Raw genomic sequence first — 19232 nt, forward strand, 5'->3', positions numbered from 1 at the left:
GGGATTTTTTTTTATATTTTTAATGAGCTGTTTATATATTTTGAATATTAATCCCTTATCAGTCATTATCATTTGCAAATGTTTTCTCCTATTCGGTAGGTTGTCTTTTTGTCGATGGTTTCCTTTGCTGTGCAAAAGCTTTCAAATTTAATTAGGTCCCATTTATTTATTTTTGCTTCTATTTCCTTTGCTTTAGGAGACAGATCCAAAATAAATATTGCTATGATTTACATTAAAGAGTGTTCTGCCTATATTTTCCTCCAGGAGTTTTATGGTTTCTGGTCTTACATTTAGGTCTTTAATCCATTTTGAGTTTATTTTTGTATGTGGTACTTGAGAGTGTTATAATTTCATTCTTTCACATGTAACTGTCCAGTTTTCCCACCACCACTAATTGAAGAGACTGTCTTTTCTCCATTGTATATTCTTGCCTCCTTTGTTGTAGATTAATTGACCATAAGCGCGTGGATTCAGTTCTGGGTTCTCTAGTCTGTTCCAATGCCTTCTTGAAGCTGGAATCACTGGGAGGCAGCAGCCCCTGAGGCCACCCGAGGGGCCAGTAATAATGCCTCTCTTGTTTCTGCTGTGGCCATTGTGAGTAGCCTTAGAAGGAAAATCCTCCTGGTTCCTTTGATCTGGTAAAATGAGCAACTTACTTTATTAAAAACAAAAATAGCTACCATTTATTTAGCCCCTCACTTATTGTCAGGCACTACACTAAGTACCTTTTATGCATTATTTTATTTAATCTTCAGAACTACCCCATGAGCTAAACTCTGTTTTATTGCCATTGAAGGAGACTTATTCAAATGGGGAAATTAAGACTCTAAGAAGTTAAGTAACTTACCCAAAATCACAAAGACAGTGTCCAAGCCAGGACTGGAACTCAGTGCTCACTGATGCCACAGCCCTTGCTCTCAACATTGCATTAAATTCTAGGTGTTTGAAGCTGAGTTATCTTTCCAGGGCTACATCTCCTAGCATGGGAACACTTTGTATGCCTGTCTTATCCTGGGCAATAGAGGCTCACTCTTTTTTGCCTCCCGTAGTTGGGAACCAGGACATGGAAGATTTGCATGCCAGTTTGAGAAGTTGGGATTTATCTTGATGGAAACAGGGAGCCTCCAGATGTTCTTAAGATAGCCATATGTCAAGATTTTCTTCTACCTTTACCATGAGCAGTGGTCTTCCCAAGAAAGCCGTGGAGCTCTTCGACTCTCTACACCCCCATTTTGAGAAATATTGAACTGACTCCCCTTCTCCAGACAGCCCTTGTATTTCACCACCTCTGTCCCTTTGTTTATATTGTCCCCTTACGTGCTTGTCCAAAGCCTACACAAGAGGCCTTCAAGGTCCTCCTCTGTTGTCTTCCCCATGAGCCTACCTCTGCTTCACTGAGAAAAACTTAGTTCTCTCCTGGGTCCCCACAAAGAAAGAGGGAGAAAATGTTTGGGGTAGGTAGGAAGAAAACTAATTTTCCTCAGTACCTGTTACATGTTGGGCACTATGCCAGGTGCTTGCATCTACTGTACTTTCTTTAATTTTTTAACCACCCTGCAAATAGAAATTATCCCCATATGTGATATGAGACCCAGAGATGATACAATATGTCCAGGACCATTGAGCCAAATTTACCAGTGGGTTCAAGATTCAAACATGGTTCCATTTGACTCCACACACATATGCCAATGTGTAAACAACACACATATCATATTACATGTACAGATACAATTCATTTCCACCATAGCCTCGCAAGGGGAGTACTTTATTATCTCTATGAATCAGACATGAAAACTTGGATCTGAGAGTTATCTTATCCAGACCTACTCAAGGTAGTAGATTCTATGACTAGTAGGACCAGTCAAGTCAGAAACTAGAAAAGGTTATACTTCTCCTGTTATATACCGGGATGGTGTTGGGCATTAAACTCCATGAAGTCCCAGACATTTCCTAGTTTTCTGACCAGACTGTACATTTCTTGAGGGCAGGTATGTGCCTCGTTTATCTTGTATCCAGGATATAAAAATCTTAGTAGCCCAATATTTAATATATAATATTCACTTAGTAAATATGAACTGGATTATGAAGTGAAAAAAGGGATGCTTCATTCATCACTTTATGTTTGCATGGACTTTTAGTTTCTATGGAGTTTTTCTCAGTTAAAACTCATCAGATCACCTTTCAGGAGCTTCAATTTCCTGATCTGAATGGCAGAGGCAATACCTTCCTGGGTTTCTGCTGGATTAATTGTGCAAAGTGAGTAAGTGCTGGTATATAGTAGATACTCAGCAAACAACAGGTAATATGAGAATATGATGAAAAGGATGATTAAATCCTCACAAATTCTCAATGGCTCAGGCAAGCCCAGGGAGCATAGTTCCCATTTAGAGTGAGGGAAAGGGTCAGAAAGGCTGCTACCCTTGTAAAGTCTCTCTCCTCTCTCCTCTCTCCTCTCTCTCCTCTCTCTCCTCTCTCCTCTCTCCTCTCTCCTCTCCCCTCTCCCCTCTCCCCTCTCCCCTCTCCCCTCTCCCCTCTCCCCTCTCCCCTCTCCCCTCTCCCCTCTCCCCTCTCCCCTCTCCCCTCTCCCCTCTCCCCTCTCCCCTCTCCCCTCTCCCCTCTCCCCTCTCCCCTCTCCCCTCTCCCCTCTCCCCTCTCCCCTCTCCCCTCTCCCCTCTCCCCTCTCCCCTCTCCCCTCTTCTCTCTCTCTCTCTCTCTCTCTCTCTCTCTCTCTCTCTCTCACACACACACACACACACAAACACACTCGCACTTCTGGAAAAGTTGAGCTGTCAACCCAGGATTTTTGACGCACTGAGCTCCTTACTCATCATTCCCTACGTGCTCACAGTACCTTCCACCCAGAAGGTGCAGCCTTGCACCTTGGGCTAAGGAATCCTGGTGAGAGAGGTGTATAGGGAAAAAAGAACCTCAAGCTGTGTGAACAAACCTAAGAATGCAACAAGTGAGCACTTCAGGAAGAGACCAGAAGACCAGGGCTTCACGTGGGAAGGGAATAAAGGCCCTGGGATGATGGAATACTGAAGACACGGGAAAGGCTTCATCCAGTCTTCACCTGGAAAGTTAGAAACTCTTCTCAAGAGTAGTAAGGAGGTCTCTTTGTGGGGATGGAAGAATATGGGGTATTGCCTCCTCTCCCACTTGACAATGGAATAAGGAGTGCCATTAGCTTGTTTTGACTTGCTGAATGCCTCTTCAAGCCTCCTGAAGGAATGGAAACGGGGACAAGGATGGTTAAGGCATGTGGAGGGTTGGAATAAGTGCGTGTGGTGTAAGAGCTGCCCCGCAGTTTGGTCCTGCCATCGACTGGCTGTGTGCCTTTGAGCAAGTGACAGCTCCTGAAAGTGATGGACGAGATCGGTTTCCTTGGGAGGAGTTGAGTGCCTCTGGCGGTGAGTGTGGTTAATTTCAGATGTTAAAAGCCCTTGACCCATTTTAAATTCTCTTTTTTTTTTCTCCCCCTTTCGGATTATATCAAGGAGGAAGGCTCACTTTGCAGCTACTGTGATTTCAATACCCTTCTATCATGTGGGTACACCCCCTCATTTGCTTTTTATTTTTTTAAATAAAGAAAGAACAGATATCAGGCTCAAACTTCAAGCAACTCTCTCTGTTGAGTAAGATAATTCGGCTGTTAATATGTTTATCTTTAATGACAATTGCTTTTTCATTTATTGCAATGATATAACTTAAGTAACAGAAAGTGAGTCATTTTCAGTATAATATTAGGTCAATATAATAGATGGAATTTGAATGAATGAAGTTTGGGAAACATGGTGCCAGGTGTTTTTTAAGACCTTGCTGCTCTAAGTATGGTTTGCAAACATGCAGCTCCTGGAAGCTTGTTGGAAATGCACAAAATCAGGCTATTCCCCAGACCTACAGGGTTGAAATCTTCATTTGAACAGTATCCCTGGGTGATTCATGAGCACAGTAAAGTTTGCGAAACAGTACTCTAAAGGCCCTTCTAGTTCTTTCTAATTCTTCCTAAGATGATTCCATCACCATAAAAGAGTCTGAGGGTATCCCCTCACCCAGATTCCTTGTTGCCTTTCTATTTTGTTGAGTGTTCAAGGAAAAATGAATAAGTAAATGGAAATAAAATGGAACGAATTCTGTTGTCGCTCTAGGGCACGGGCTTTTGGGTCTAGCCCCTTACTCTGCCACTTAGCAGTCCTGTGTCCTTAAGAAATGCACTTCACCTGAGTTCTTGATTTTAGCGTCATCTATCAAATGGGGGTTATGATCCTTTATTTTCACTGTGCACCCGTGCGCGCACACACACACACACACACACACACACACACACACACACACACGTAAACACGTATTTAGTTCTCATAGTACCTGGAACATACAGCAGGTCCACAAATAGTCACAGAGTCACTTTCCTTCACTTCCCATCTATGCCAGCAGTTCTAGGTCTTTCCGTGGTAGAAAGGAGCACATCCCTCCAATGCCAGCGAGGTGCCTTGAATTTCTAATTTGGGTTGGGAGTGACAGATAATTTAGTTGACATCAAATCACAGTACTTTTGTGAGTGTGTGTCCCCGTTCGCAGATGAGCTCTCAAAGCGTCCTGGCAGTTCGAGCATTTCTGTCTTGCCTGCATCTGTCCAGGTTGCCAGTTCAGTCGGAACCAGTTTCTAGAGGAGGCTGGGCTTGGGTGAGCAGAGGAAAGGGCGGGAAGATGTACAGGACTGCTGGCTGCTTTCACACAGTTCTGGTGGCCCATCCTGCATTTCTTTTATCTTAGCCAGGACCCCCTGGGCCTGCAAACTGAGTCTTCGTGCCTTTTTCTCTACTGCCTTGGGCATCAGGATAGAGTAATAAAGAAAAAGTGAGGCTGGTAGTCACGGAGGCCTGAGTTCCCACCCTGGCTCCCATCCTGAGTTTCCATTTCTTGAGACCTTGGGTAAGTTACTTCAGCTTTTTCTGCATCTCTGTTTTCTCAACTTGAAAAGCAGAGACTGTCATTTCGACTTCAGCAGGATGTTTTGAGGATTAAGTGAGACCCAGTCTGTAGACACAAACACACCCAGCATGGTGCCTGAGGCTTGAATGTCACGGTGAGGATTAAGGGAATGCGAGCAAAACACCTGGCCCTTGGGAGACACAGCACAGGTATTCATGCAGGCAACGTTGAGGTTACCCTTAATATTCAAGGACGTTGAGCTCAAGCCTTACTTCCTCTGTGTGGCCTTTTATAATCCCTCCCCTTTGCTGGATCCTCATTTCCTAAACTTTTATACTTGTCATTGGCCAGCACGGAACCTCTTCTTTCCCTACACTCCCTCCCAAGGTGAGCGTGTGGAATCCCCTGTTTTAAATGCCATCTACAGCCAATGATTCCCAAATTAAAATCTCTAGCCTGGGACTCTCCCTTGAACTCTAGACTCATAAATCCAGATGCTTGTGTAGTATCTCCACTTGGAAATCATAAAATCATCTTAGATTGACTGTATCCCAAACTGCGCTCTAAGTCCTGCCTGCATCAGCACCAGAGGGGCTCTGCTGTCAGTCTTCCTCCTTCTCAGTGTCTCAGGCCGAAATCACTGGAGCCAACTTGGCTTGCCGCTTTCCTTCACACCCCATGTCCAGTCATCAGCAAATTCTGTTGTCTCAGTCTGCAAAGGACAGATATTCCAGAGCCCAGCCACCTCTCACTATCCTAGTTCAAATCAGAATCATCTCTTTCTGACCTTGGTCCCCTATAACCTATCTACAAACCCAGTCGGGAAGGTCCTTTGAAAAAGTAATTCATTTCTGGAAACGCTGCCATTTGAAACTCTCAACATCAATCCAACTCAGGATAAAATCCAAAGTTTTCGGCATGACCCACGAGGTCTTACATGGGCCAGATCCCCCCATCCCTTTCCCCCCAGCTCCACACTGCCTTTCGGAGGTTGCCTCCTCCCACTTTCCGGCCTTTCTGGCCTCTGCGTAGTGCCTTGAACATGCAAGCTCCCTCTCACTCAGGGCTTTTGATTTCCTCCTTGCTCTGCCTAGAATATTCTTCCTCCAGTTATCTGCATGGCCTGCTCCCACTTGTCATTTCAATTTCTGCTCAAATGTAATGCAATTAAGAAACTTTCCACGACCACTTTATATAAAAGAGCACTACCACCTCCCCTCACTGGTGTTACCCTCCTTCCAGTAACATTTATCTCCACCCAATATACTCTAGTCTCTCCATTAGAAGCCCCTTGACAGGAGAGACTTGGTACCTAGCATTGAATACCTAGTAGGTATTCAGTAAATATTTATTGAATGAATGAATGAACCTATCTAATTCTGTTTTCCTCATCACATGAACACTTTGGCGTTTACTACTCATCATTCTACTTCGGCTCTCTAGAATTATAGAAAGGCTAATACGCATAAATTGCATTTGTATAGGATTCATAGTTTCCCAGCCTTTTTTGCAACAGTTATTGGAAGTATCGCAACTATTACATTCACGGATCCTCATAACAAACCAGTGAGAGAAAGGGGTATTCCACCATATTTATAGATGATGAAGCTGAAGCCTACAGAAGTTAATTTTTTGTGTGTGTGCAGAAAATCACACATATAATATTGGAAAAATCAGGACTTGAACTCAGGTCTTATTAGTCTTGATCCAAGATTTTCTCCATGAAAGGAAGATACCTTATATTTACTGATTTACACTGTTGCTGCATTGATTCACCTTGAATAGTATGTTTCTTTCCTGGAAGAAAGGATCAGTTATATATATATTTCTTTGCCTAGGACAAAGTAAAATACATAACAGGAGCTCATGAAATAATTGTCGACTGCAAGTATGAATATACAAACCCACACTCAAATGTCACGGAGGTAGTTCTTCGCATAATGTCTCAAAGACTCTACCTGGGAGACTTTTATCACTTTGTAGCCACAACTTCAAGGAGAACTTAGTCCTCCAGGAAAAAATATGGTGGAAAATGGAAAAAGACAAGATAAGAAGGGAACAGACACAAAAAGATTAAACAGATAGGCAACTAAAAATATAAAAGAGTGCTCAAAGGGACGTGGCAAGTCTGGAGTTAATTGAGAAACATCCAGGTCTGGGATATGGTTAAGAATCTGGGATAGGATGAGGCAGTGGGAAGCATGAACAAGGCTTGTACCTGTAGACAAGTTAGTGTCACTCTCCTGACCAAGTAGCCAGTTTGGCTTGGACCAGAACAGCTCCCTGGAGAGCTGTGCCATAAGGAAATGCTGGCTGGGCCACGCAGGGCATGCTTGTGTCCAGGGTGGGGCTCTGTTCCCAGCAAGAGAGCTGGGGTGAAAGTTGGGAACTGAGCCAGAAGCCCAGCCCTAGGGCTGAGGGTTTCCCTCATAAGCAGGTCAAGGGCACGCCAAGAAATGCCAGATCACACTCTTCAACGTCCATCTCCCTCCCTCAACTCCAGATGGCTTCAGGAAAGACTGAGTGGGTCTGAGCCTATACTCTTTATCTCAGGGGAACCCTACAGAAAAGGCACCGGGCAGGCAGATAGACGCCTGATTCACTCACCAAGAAGCCTGTCTGCCTCTAAGTCCTCCCTGCCTCTCTACTAGTTGCCATCCAATCTTCTCAATCAGCATCCTCCCCTACGTAGCGCTATCAGTTTCCCAGGAGGCAGAGCAGCTCCTGCGTGGGCTCATGAGCTTGGCCAGAGCTGCGAGCGTCCGCGTCCAGCCATCCAGTCACCAACAAATAACTTCCTGCAGTCCTATTTATCTTCAGTTTCAGCACAGCGGAACCGGGCTCTATAAATTGTAGTTGGGATTCAGGACTATTTTCTAGGTCAGGGATGCGTTGCATGTCAATAGGGGAGCCATGTCTCAGCGTGTTCTTTTCTGCCCAGAGTCCATTTGTCTGCTGTAGCTTGCTCAGGGGGCAGCGGCCCCTAAGGTGAAGCCGGAGCCCGTAAACCTGCGCAGTGGACGGAACCGCAGAGATCAGAGACAAATGAAGGGCTGCTGAGCGGGTCCAGCGCTTCTTTTACAGCCTCTGAAAGCCTCTGCGCGCAGAGTCAAAGCTGAATTTTGCTCAAGGCAAATCTGGTACTTATACTTGGCTTGGCGCTGTATTACACGTATGTTTAAGGATGCGGTGTATAAGTTGAACATCGTGGGCTTTCTGGCCCTACACAAACACAGAGGCAGCAAAATCAGAAGATTCTGGGCTCAGAGCTGGTTTTAAATCCCAGCTCTGCCTCTTACTGTGGGACTTCAGGGAAATTGTTTAACCTGTTTTCTCATATGTAAAAGGACCCCCACGAGGTAACTTTTATTATATGGATAAAACAAGATGAATCAAAGGATCTGATATTCAGCAACGTGGGGCTTGTTTAAAATTAGAAATACTGGTGTGGAAATGGCAAGAAGGATTAGACTGGAGGAATACCATGGGGATTTTAAAGGAGAAATTTGGAATCAGACCCAACCATGTATGAATCTTAGTTTTTCCATTTATTGTACAGTAACCTTGAGTGTGTTGTTTACTTTTCCATGAATAGGGGATAATAGTGTTGCCCATGTCATAAAGTTGTTGGTCTAACTAGAAGATGTGATGCCTTTAAGTACAAAGTGTGGGATCTTTTGCATAGTAAGACCTTAATAAGCGTGAGATATCATTATATCTTTACTGGGTAACCAAACTGTTAAACTCAGTTTAATGAGACATATTTTTTTTTTTTTTTTTTTTTTTGCGGTATGCGGGCTTCTCACTGCCGCAGCCTCTCCCGCCGCGGAGCACAGGCTCCGGACGCGCAGGCGCAGCGGCCACGGCTCACGAGCCCAGCTGCTCCGCGGCATGTGGGATCTTCCCGGACCGGGGCACGAACCCATGTCCCCTGCATCGGCAGGCGGACTCTCAACCACTGCGCCACCAGGGAAGCCCTAATGAGACATATTTTAACAGGCTAACCCGTGTGCATGTAATTTACAGTTGTATATTTATTACTGGGGAAGAATAACATTAAAATAATCTTTGGTTGAATTTTTAATCCAATTGGGTGGAACCTGGGTTTATTGGCTCTTTATTAGAAGTGTGGGTGCGACATGATGTGATGGATACAAAGATGATAAGGAAGGAAAATAAAATTGATATCCCAAGCGCTGTGCTAAGAACTCTCAGACCATCTCATCTGAGCCTTTCATATAATTTATATTAGTTCTGGGAGGAAGAATAATTCACAGTCATTAGGGAAAGGTTGAAAAGAGAAAAAAATATTTTTAAAAAAACCACCCCTGTCATAACCACTGTTAGCGATTTGCTGTATTTCCCTTCTGTCCTTTCTTGGTGCAAAGTTCACGGTCTGTTTAAGTCTTGATTCCCTTATCTGTAAAATAAGAAGAACACTCCCAACCCCAGGGTAGTTAGAAAACAAATGAGACCCTTTAAGAAAAGGATCTCAGTGCCAGGCATTTGGTAAAGGCTCGATAAATTGCCACAACCTTTAGATTCTATCCTATGTGACTGGTTTCACAGAGCCTTTAACACGAGCATAGGCACAAGAAAATGAGAACATGAGGTGGTCTTTCGGAGGGGCTGCAAAGCCCAGAGATAGATTTGGTGCATCTTCCTAGAGTGCCAGTTTACTCAAAGCGTTTTAGTGGGTGGTCAAAGGTATCATTTTTAAATTAAAAGTCATGTAATTCTTGGGATGCAAAATTCTTCCCAATTTTTTTTTAAGATAAGAGACCACAAAGAAACACGGTACGTGTTTGTGGTAGGCCAGCTCAGACTACAGTCCTGGCGCATGGGATATGTTTCCTCTCCATCGTGATGGACTTCTCCATGGCAAAGTTCAAGAGGCACCCGCTGAAGGATCCAGAGTTGTGGAGGGTTTTAAACGGAGAAACTAATGTGGTCTGTGTTAGGTGTTAGATCACTTTGGTGGTTATGTGGAAGATGGGTTGGAGGGATTACCACAAAGGAAGAGCCTGCTATGAAGCTAGTGCCGTGGGCTGGGTAGTAAGTGGTGAGAGTGAGAACTAGGAAAAGGGCAGTGGGAATGATTGAGGAGGGGATGGAATTGGAATATTTTGAAGACAGAAAAAAGAGAAATGTATTGTTCACACGAGGAGAAAATTGGATGAGAAGAATCCTAAGATGATTCCTAGGTTCTCATTGGGTGGATGGTAGACCTGCAGGAACCGTGGACTTACAAAACTGTTGCAAACACACACAACTATTGGTAGTAAGTAGTAGAGATCTAGCTGTTTTGCAGTGAAATGTCTCAGCCACCTTAATTGAAATGAAAGTGAATTCTTAATATGTATTCCAAATAAATGAAAAGCCAAAGTTCCTCTTTCTTGAAATGATTCCTGTTTCCGTGGAAATCCTTTGAAGAATTACACTGTCCTAGATAGGCCAGAAGTATTTGCCTACGTTAATCACCGGCTCTTAGTTAGGTGAGGAGGAAAGTGTGTGGCTTTGGGGAATCCTTGGGCAAAGACGGCACGTTCTCAGGGCCTCCGTGAAAGTGTTTGCTCTCACTGCAGAAATGAAAGCAGAACCGCGTTTTGGGACCAGAGTCCATTGATGCGAGGGCATGTTTTCTCTTTGACGACATCAGGGCAAAAATTAAACATTCATAATGTGGTAATTAAGAGCTGAATAAGTTACTCTAAACCAGTAAACTAGATGTTCGTAGTGTGATAGCTCCAGAATGAATCACAGGAAAAACTAACACCGTTCATTAGCTATAAGACTGGACTATGCAGTGAACACTGAACACGTTTCCTCTGTTATGACTACAGTTTGGAAAAAGAATGTCCCCCCCCCCCAAACCCACAGGCGTTTATCCAGGAATCCAGGGCACAGCACCCCAATCCCCAGTGATGAGCTGTGTGACCAGGCACAAGTCACTCAGCTAATTTGTGCCTCAGTTCCCAAATCTGACACTGGGCATAAGTTCTGTCAATAATGTAATTTCACATCTAAAAGATGACAGTCTGGTCTTCTCACACCAGGCACACAGTAGCCTTGCAGAAAGCCTAGTGTTGGATTCTTTCAAGATGTTCACCACTGTGACCGCTCTGCAATCAAGCTGGTCTGCTTTCCTGTAACACTCAGGTCACTGGGACAAGGGAAAGAAAGTATCTGATGAAAACAGACGCATTTGGAAGTCTATCAAACATTATAAATCCACTTAGCAATCTCTGACAATCACAGATACCGTCAGAGTTCCATCACAATCAAAGATAAGTTCAGAGACCATCAGAATTACAGATAGAAAGCAGATCGGAGGAAACATAAATGCTTTCCTTTTATCCTTCTATGAGAACTCCCAAGGTTCCTTTGGTAGGTATGGACCGTGTTTGTGTATTGCATTCTTTTAATCCACCATCTTGCTTTGAAGCTCCCAAGAGTGTACCTCTTTTGGAATCCAGGTTCTCTGTATATCTGGAAAGTACCCTGTTCAACCATTCACTAGGTGATCCAAGCCGTGCAGCTAAGGTTAAAAGGCAGATAAGTGCCACCAGTGCATGAGTCCAGGTCACTGAGAACAGAAAACATGCACAGCTAGCTGAGGTGGCAAAATGTTTACTTACAGCAGCAGGAGGGAAGGAGTGCACACAGTCCAGCCTCTTGCAGCGTGTTGGTCCCCCATGGCCAGCAGCAGATCCACTCCTCAGCCAACACAGCAGATGTAGCTACACACAGCCCACTTCACACAGCCGTAGAAAGACCTCAACTCCACCCCTGTGGGGTCTGAAATACAGAAAGCTGGGGGCATGCCTGAGGGCCAGGTGACACATGCACTTAAGCGGAACAAAGGAGAACATATCAAGTTTGAAGCAGGGACAGACATTCTCACACAAGGCAGAAGCCCAGCACAGGCTGTGTGGGGGCTCTTATCTCTTGGTTAGGAGTGTCCCAGAACCAAGGCCCATTCTCATGCAACTGAGTGGGTGTTGAAAGGCTGCACGCATGAGACCACCTCTCCCAACATACCCTAAGATCCTACTAGATCTTTTCTACCTTCCCACAAGTAACGCTCAACAAAACTCAGACAGATACAGGATGAGAGCCCTATCTCTCTGGGCTTTGCTCTTCATTGCTCTTCATTGAAAAAGACAACACTGAAGTCTGGAGTCCTGAAGAAGGGTCCTAAGACAGAACTGCACTGGGCCTCTGCATGAGAACCTATTCCCTGTGGGTTGCTTTGAGAATTATGTAGATAAATACTGTGTTTGGTACCAGTGCTTAACCCAGAGTCAGGGTCAACATATGACATTTATGGAGGTTGTCAGTATTAAAGATTAGATGTTGTAAGGGTAGACGGATGAGTGAGGCTTGGACATGCTTCAGGGAACTCAGTCTAGTGGGAGAGACTGGCTAATAAGTGATTAAAACAGAGGGAGGACTAAAATGAACAGTTTTCCACACACAGAAGCAGGGAAAAGCATTCAGCTGAAAGTGGGTATGTTTCAATAGATGGAGCTTGAGTGTTGGGCTTTTCTAACCAGAGGAAACAGCATGAACAGAAACACTGATGAGCCTGTGGATGTAGTGTTGTGAACAAGTCAGAAGCTCCTTGTAACTGGAGCATGAAGAAATGTAAAGAAATGGTGAAGGAGAGGGTAGGCGGGCTCAGTCCCGGAGTGCCCGAAACACCAAACACCAGACTAAAAGTCTACCATGTCACGAAGAGCCCTTGAGTTTTGGGGAGGAGGGTGAGGGTGTGACCCGGGGAGGTGAACGTGGGTAGACGTCTCCCTTCAAGATTCCTCGGGGTCATCTTCAGACCTCCCCACTTAGCTCCTCGGATAATCTGCCAGCCTCCCTGCTGGAGTTCTCTTCGCCCAAATGGTACATAGTGTGTGCCCAAGAAATATTTATTGAATAAATAGTTGAATGGTCATCATCACCTTTTTTCTCCTCGGTACATCAGGAAGAAAGAACATCCCATATGAATTAAGTGGTTGGTTTGGGACCGAGTAGGGCGAATTCCAGTTCCAACTCTGAGGTCTACATCTGCTGTGAGGTCATCTAACCTACCTGGGCCCATTAGCTCTCAGAAATGGAGGAAATAAAGACAACTTACCTATGAGAGTTTTAGAGTGAGGAAACTAATTAAAATTCATTTGCAAAATCTAAGGGAAAACACTAAAAGCCAGTTCTCAGGATCCAAGGTCAGATACATTTATATATATATAAGCGTGTGTATAAGTGTGTATATATAAGTCTGGTTGAGATGGCCTAGACTTCTCACTTCATCTGTTTTTATGCCTACTCTCTAAGAGAGGGGAGGGAAAGACGCCCTTCTGATGTGTTTCTTGCTGCAGAGACCATGCTTTTAAAGATTTTATGTATCAAATAACCTGCATTTACTTAGCAATAACTAATTTGTCTCATTATTTTTTGTTAATCAAAGAAACATATCAGCCAATCAGAATTTATGATGTGCCAGCAATAAATTACCACACATTAATTTGATATATTCCAGCCAAAAGCAAAGCAATTTGTCATTTTAACTAACCTTAATATGAGTAAATGTATTATTTGTTAGCCTTTTTGGAACGTAGAAAATAATGTTCAGTTCCCATTACCGTCTTTAAAAGTTCTAATGTATCTTGGAATTCTCAGCTGAGTGTCAACGGTAAAGGGCTCAGCCATTCTACTTGTACACAATAGAAGAGAAAGGAACAACCAACTCAACATTGCCACATTTAGCTGAATGTTTTAGTGATAAAAAGTGCGCCTCTGCCTTGAAGAAGTTAGTGATTTGTCCATTCATTAAGCAAATATTTCTTGTGCATCTGTTGAATGTCAAGTGCTGTGTGCTAGGCACTAGATATCAGAGATAGAAGATGTTCTTTCTGTTGTTTAGTGCAATAGTTCCAAACTTCATTCACACAACACAACCAAAGAACATAAAGCACTCTTACCAGCATCACAGACTTCTTACAATGATAACTCTTGTAGCAGGAACAGAGGGAGAGGTAGGACCCCGTCAGGGAATCTCAGCAGTTGAGAGAAGGGATTGAGAGAAGAATGGCTCAGTTAATTTGTGAAAGTACCCACACCGCACCGCACAGACATATATGACCCACCTGAGGTGATTCTGATATGGCCCCAGCATGACAAAGAAACACCAGTTCGGTGTGAAAGATGGTCATAGAAGGACTTTTCCGAGGACATTTGAAATGAATGCGGAGACTAGAAGGGCAGGGTCATATAATCCAGAAGAAAGGTTCTGTGTCTCTGGCTTATGGGAGTAGGCATGAAAAGGAAAGGGCAAATATGAAAGACATTTCTGAGGTAGGATGGAAATAATTTGAATAACATGACTGTAGAAGAAAAGAAGGTGGTTTAAAGCCTCGATGTCTGGGAGTTTGATCAGAATTGCGAGTTGCCTTGATCAGGATCCAGATTGGGAGCTTGGGCGAAGGAAGAGAGAGAGGAGGAGATGATGCGTCAGTTTTTAGATGTGTTCTGTGATGTAATGGACCTGTCATTTTCTGAGCATGGCTTTTCAAGACAGAATCAAATCACGATTCTGACTCTACTGTCTGAGTCCTTGAGCAATGTGCTCTGCATCCAGCATTCAGATAATGTTCCTTATCCGTAAAATGGGGTCAATAGGTTTTGCCCCACAAGGGTTCCTGTATGCAAGGGTATAACAAGCTTCCACATAGCAACTGCTCAGCAAACATCTCTTCCCTCCCCCTTATTACTGTCTTTCTAGATAAGCATGCTTAGAGAATTAACCAATATCTACAGGGATGTACTCCACCAAGATTTCTAGAACTCCTGGCAATTCCCAGCCAGACTGCAGAAAAACCACCATGTTGTTCACGTCTTTGTCTCCAGTCTCTATCCAGCTTCTCTCACAGGAATCACCTGATTGCCCAGCAAGGAATAAGTTATTAAATATCCCCAAAGTCATTCTTTATTATTTCTTTTGGTGCATTTATGGACCCGTCAAAGACAAACGTACCTTCTGCCATTCCAGTCACTAGGAATGTGTCTGAGTTTTGATGGGCCGTTCCAGTAAGTTACCTGCTGTGTCCACTTCCAAATGAGGCCTTGTTGACATAGCTGTTGAATTAAAGAATTTCAAACACCAAACCTAATCCAGGTGGGCTGCAAAGAAACTGGAGAGAAAGGTGTCAGAAGAGTGTTTTTGCAATGACCATATCTGAGGACTTGACAAGAAATAACTATAGGGCTTTGACTTTGAAATTCAGAAGTTTATTGCGATAAGATGAAGTGAGGCAGATCTCCTGCTTCATTTTTCCAGTCATCTCCTGCTTTCTCTTGCTCCATGTCAGCTCAAATATTTCCAACAGTAATTCTATGCTCCTCCTTACACGTTCTTTTTTTTAAGTTGAAATATAGTTGATGCGCGGTAGTATATGTTACAGGTATACAATATAGTGAGTCGCAATTTTTCAACTTTATACTCCATTTATAGTTATTATAAAATATTTGCTACATTCCCTGTGTTGTACTATATATCCTTGTAGCTTATTTTATACATAATAGTTTGTACCTCTTAATCCTCTACCGCCATGTTGCTCTTCCCCCTTCCCTCTCCCCACTGGTAACCACTGATTTGTTCTCTATATCTGTGAGTCCTTACAACTTCTTTTAGTTACATCATAGGTGTTTGGGCTGGATAGTTAAGAAGTTGGTTGTTATTTGTATGCAAAAAATTGGGAATTTAAAATTGGATTTGGAACTAAATTAGCTTTTCAACTTATTCTCTGCTTGCCCTGGAGCAAGTCACAAAGTCCGCAAGATGAATGGTGTGTTAGCTTTCTCATCTGCAAACCAGGAATAATAACCAAGTCTACTCCCTGAGGTGAGCATACTTGTTATCATACAGTTGTCATACCTATATGATGCCTTATCTATAACTATATCTTAGGTTTCATTCATAATGTTTTCTGTGGTGCTTACTTTCTAATTTTCTTGATCAAATCTGGTAGTTCTATTTTATTGATCTTTTTAAGAACTAACTTTGTCTTTCTTATTTTCTTTTCTGGAATATTGTCTTATCTCTATCTTTGTACTTTCTGATTTTTTTCTACTATACTTCTCCTAACTTCTAAAGTAGATAGGTAGCTAGTTAATTTTAAGCCTTCTTTTCTAATGTAAATGTCTGAGGCTAAAACTATCCCTGTAGTACCAACCTGCAAAATTTTATACGTAAGATTTTAATTATTTGTCAATTCTTCATATATATATTATGTGTTTTATATGTTTTAAATTTTTTTCATTTTATCATCTTTGTCCCATGAGTTATTTAGGAGTGTTCAAATTTTTAAATTTCAAATATATGGGGATTTTATGTTTATATACTTCCTTATTGACTTGTAATTTAATTGCATGGAGGTCAGACACCATGTTCAGTATGACGTCAATTACTTTTAATGCAGTAAGATTTGTTTTATATTACATGGTCATTTGTTTATTTTAGTACACGGTAAGATTTGTAAATATTTCATGGGTTTTTGAGAAAAACGTATATTTGCTAATAGATTTGATAAAAGAATTTGAACATGTCTTTTAAATCAAGGGTTTTAATTATCATTTAGTTCTTCTAAATTTTATTATTTGAGCAGGGTTTCCACCTGATCTATCAATAATTGAGAGAGGTATGTTGAATTCTCTCATAATGGTGGTGGAATTGTCAATTTCTCTGGGTATTTCTACTAAATTTTGCCTTACATATCTAAAATTATTGAGATATATATACAGTATTATATATTTTATTATGTGCATACAAGTTTAGGATTTTTATATATAACTGGCAAAGAAGGTTTTGTCATTACATAACCTTCTCTGTTCTTAATATTTCCCCCATAACTTATATTTCATATTTTTCTTGGTGTATGTTTATCAGATGTGTTTTCATCCTTTTACTTTCAGCCAGCCTTTCTGCATTCTAACGCTTAATGGCTGTCTCTTAAAAACAACATATACATGAAAGTTTGATAACTCCAACTTTTACCTTGTTCAGGTTCATTGGGGGTTCTCCTTATTTTACCTTTTTTTTTTTTCTTTCCATTTGTCCTGCTTTTCAGATCTTCATTTTTTTTCTTACTTTTGTTCTTTGATTGGAGGACTTTGTTTGTTGCTTTATTTATTTATTTACCTACCCCACTTTCCTCACCCTCCAATGCTCTGGAACATATATGTCTTAAGTAGTCAACTTTTATCGTGAAGATTTAATGCGTTGTAATGTTACTATTTAAATCCTCAAGGAAGACAAGAACTGCACAATATTTTATTTTTGATAACCTCCCCAACTCACCTGTTATTATTGTCTACTACTTTATTTTGGCTTTGTATAGCCTCCAAAATCATACTTTATTTTATCCAGACAGTTTTTCTGTTGACGTATCTACATATTTAACCATTTATTTGTTTCCATTTCTTCTCACATCTCACACCTTCCCTCTAAAATCATTTTCTTTCCTACTGAATTACAACTTTAGAAGTTCTTTTAGTTAAGGACTGTTGCTCGGCGTTTACTAGCACACTCGGCTCTTGTTTCTCTGAAACTGTCTATTCTAAGGTAGTTTTCCTGGTTACCAAGGTCTAGATTGAGGTTTATTTCCTCTTAGCATTTTAAGGTTACTATTCCACCTGTTCAGGCTTTCATCATGTTTTCCATCTGTCTGTTTGCCATTCCTCTATGGGTGATCTGTCTTTTTTTCTTTAGTTGCCTTAAGATCTTCTCTTGAACTTTGGTGTTGTGTTATTTTCATGTCATTATGGCTATAGCTGTGTTTCTTTTTATTTATCCAGCTTGATAAATGTTATACTTCCTGTATCAGTGAATTTGTATCTTTCACTAATTCTGTAAAGTCTGGTCATTTTCTCTTCAAATGTTTCTTCTCTATTCTCTTTATTCTTTCCTTCTGGTACTGGGCACATTAGATATACTCATTATGTCTTTCATATGTCTGTACCTCTCTTCATATTTTCTCCTGTGTCTCTCTGCTGCACTCTGGGTAGCTTCCCCAGCAGAGAGAGAACTGGCCGTGGATTAGTTCTCTAGGTGTCTGGTAATCTTCAATTGAGAGCCCACATTTGATTGATCTTAATCTGTGGAAATCTCGGAGGCGTTTGTTGGGAGTTTTTTATTGCAGCGAGGATTTGGTTTACTTCTGCTTGGACTACTGGGATCCCTCTGCAAGGTCCCTGGCAGTTACCCTACCTGCCACTGGCCCTAAACAGCACTGTGATTTCAGTAGAGATGAAGTTACAATACTTTGGATTTTGGTTCCCTCAAAGGGAAGACAAAGGTTGGTGGGGTCTGGGAGTTTCGTCTTTAATTTCTGAGAACCCAGAAGTGCCTTTCAGTGGAATATTTTACCTAGTTTCTGGTAGTTTTGAAGTAGGACCTTTGAGGGTATCTGGCCTACCATACAGCCAGGAGCAGAAATCTGAGCTTAGCATTCTTTATGTAACCCAGATAAGGCAGCATTTCGGTTCTCCAGGAAAATCTTAACAGTTCCGAGCCATGGTTTTATATTTGTATCCTGACCCCCATGTTCTTTTGAGACTAGATACCCCTGGAGTGTTAATGAGAACAATTGGAAAATGAAATCCAGAACTTCAGTTGGAAAAAAATGTAAAGACCCTCAAAGTGAGTCACAACATGCTTTTTGAACCCCCTCTGCAGCACGTTCAAATGGCCTCCTAGCCTCCCCCCCACCCAGTCATCAGTGACTGGGAACTCACTATTCATGAAGAAGCCCATTTATTCATTTCTTAATTCAGCTATAGCTCACTCACTCTATCTAACTATCTACCCATCCATCTATCTATCTATGGAGAAAGAGATTTATTGCAAGGAATTGGTTTGCCCAATTGTGGGAGCTGGCTAGACAAGTCCAAAATCCATAACACAGGCTATCAGGAAAGGCAGTCTGGCAACTCTCAGGTAGGAGTTAAAGTTTCAGTTCACAAGCAGAATGTCTTCTTCTGCAGGGAAGGCTCAGCTCTGCTCTTAAGGCCTTTCAACTGATTGAATCAGGCCCATCCAGATTATCTAGGATGATTGACCTTACTTAAAATCAGCTGATGATAGGTGTTATCACATCTACACAGTATCTTCACAGCAACACTTAGGTTAGTTTTCAGTTGAATAACTGTGGACATGGGCCTAGCCAAACTGACACATGAAATTGGCCTTTACGGGTGGCTTCTCTGCCCTAGGAACTATGTTAGGCATTTTTGCATGTTATATCTTT

This window comes from Phocoena sinus, chromosome 8 (assembly GCF_008692025.1).
Source record: "Phocoena sinus isolate mPhoSin1 chromosome 8, mPhoSin1.pri, whole genome shotgun sequence".
NCBI lineage: Eukaryota > Metazoa > Chordata > Mammalia > Artiodactyla > Phocoenidae > Phocoena > Phocoena sinus.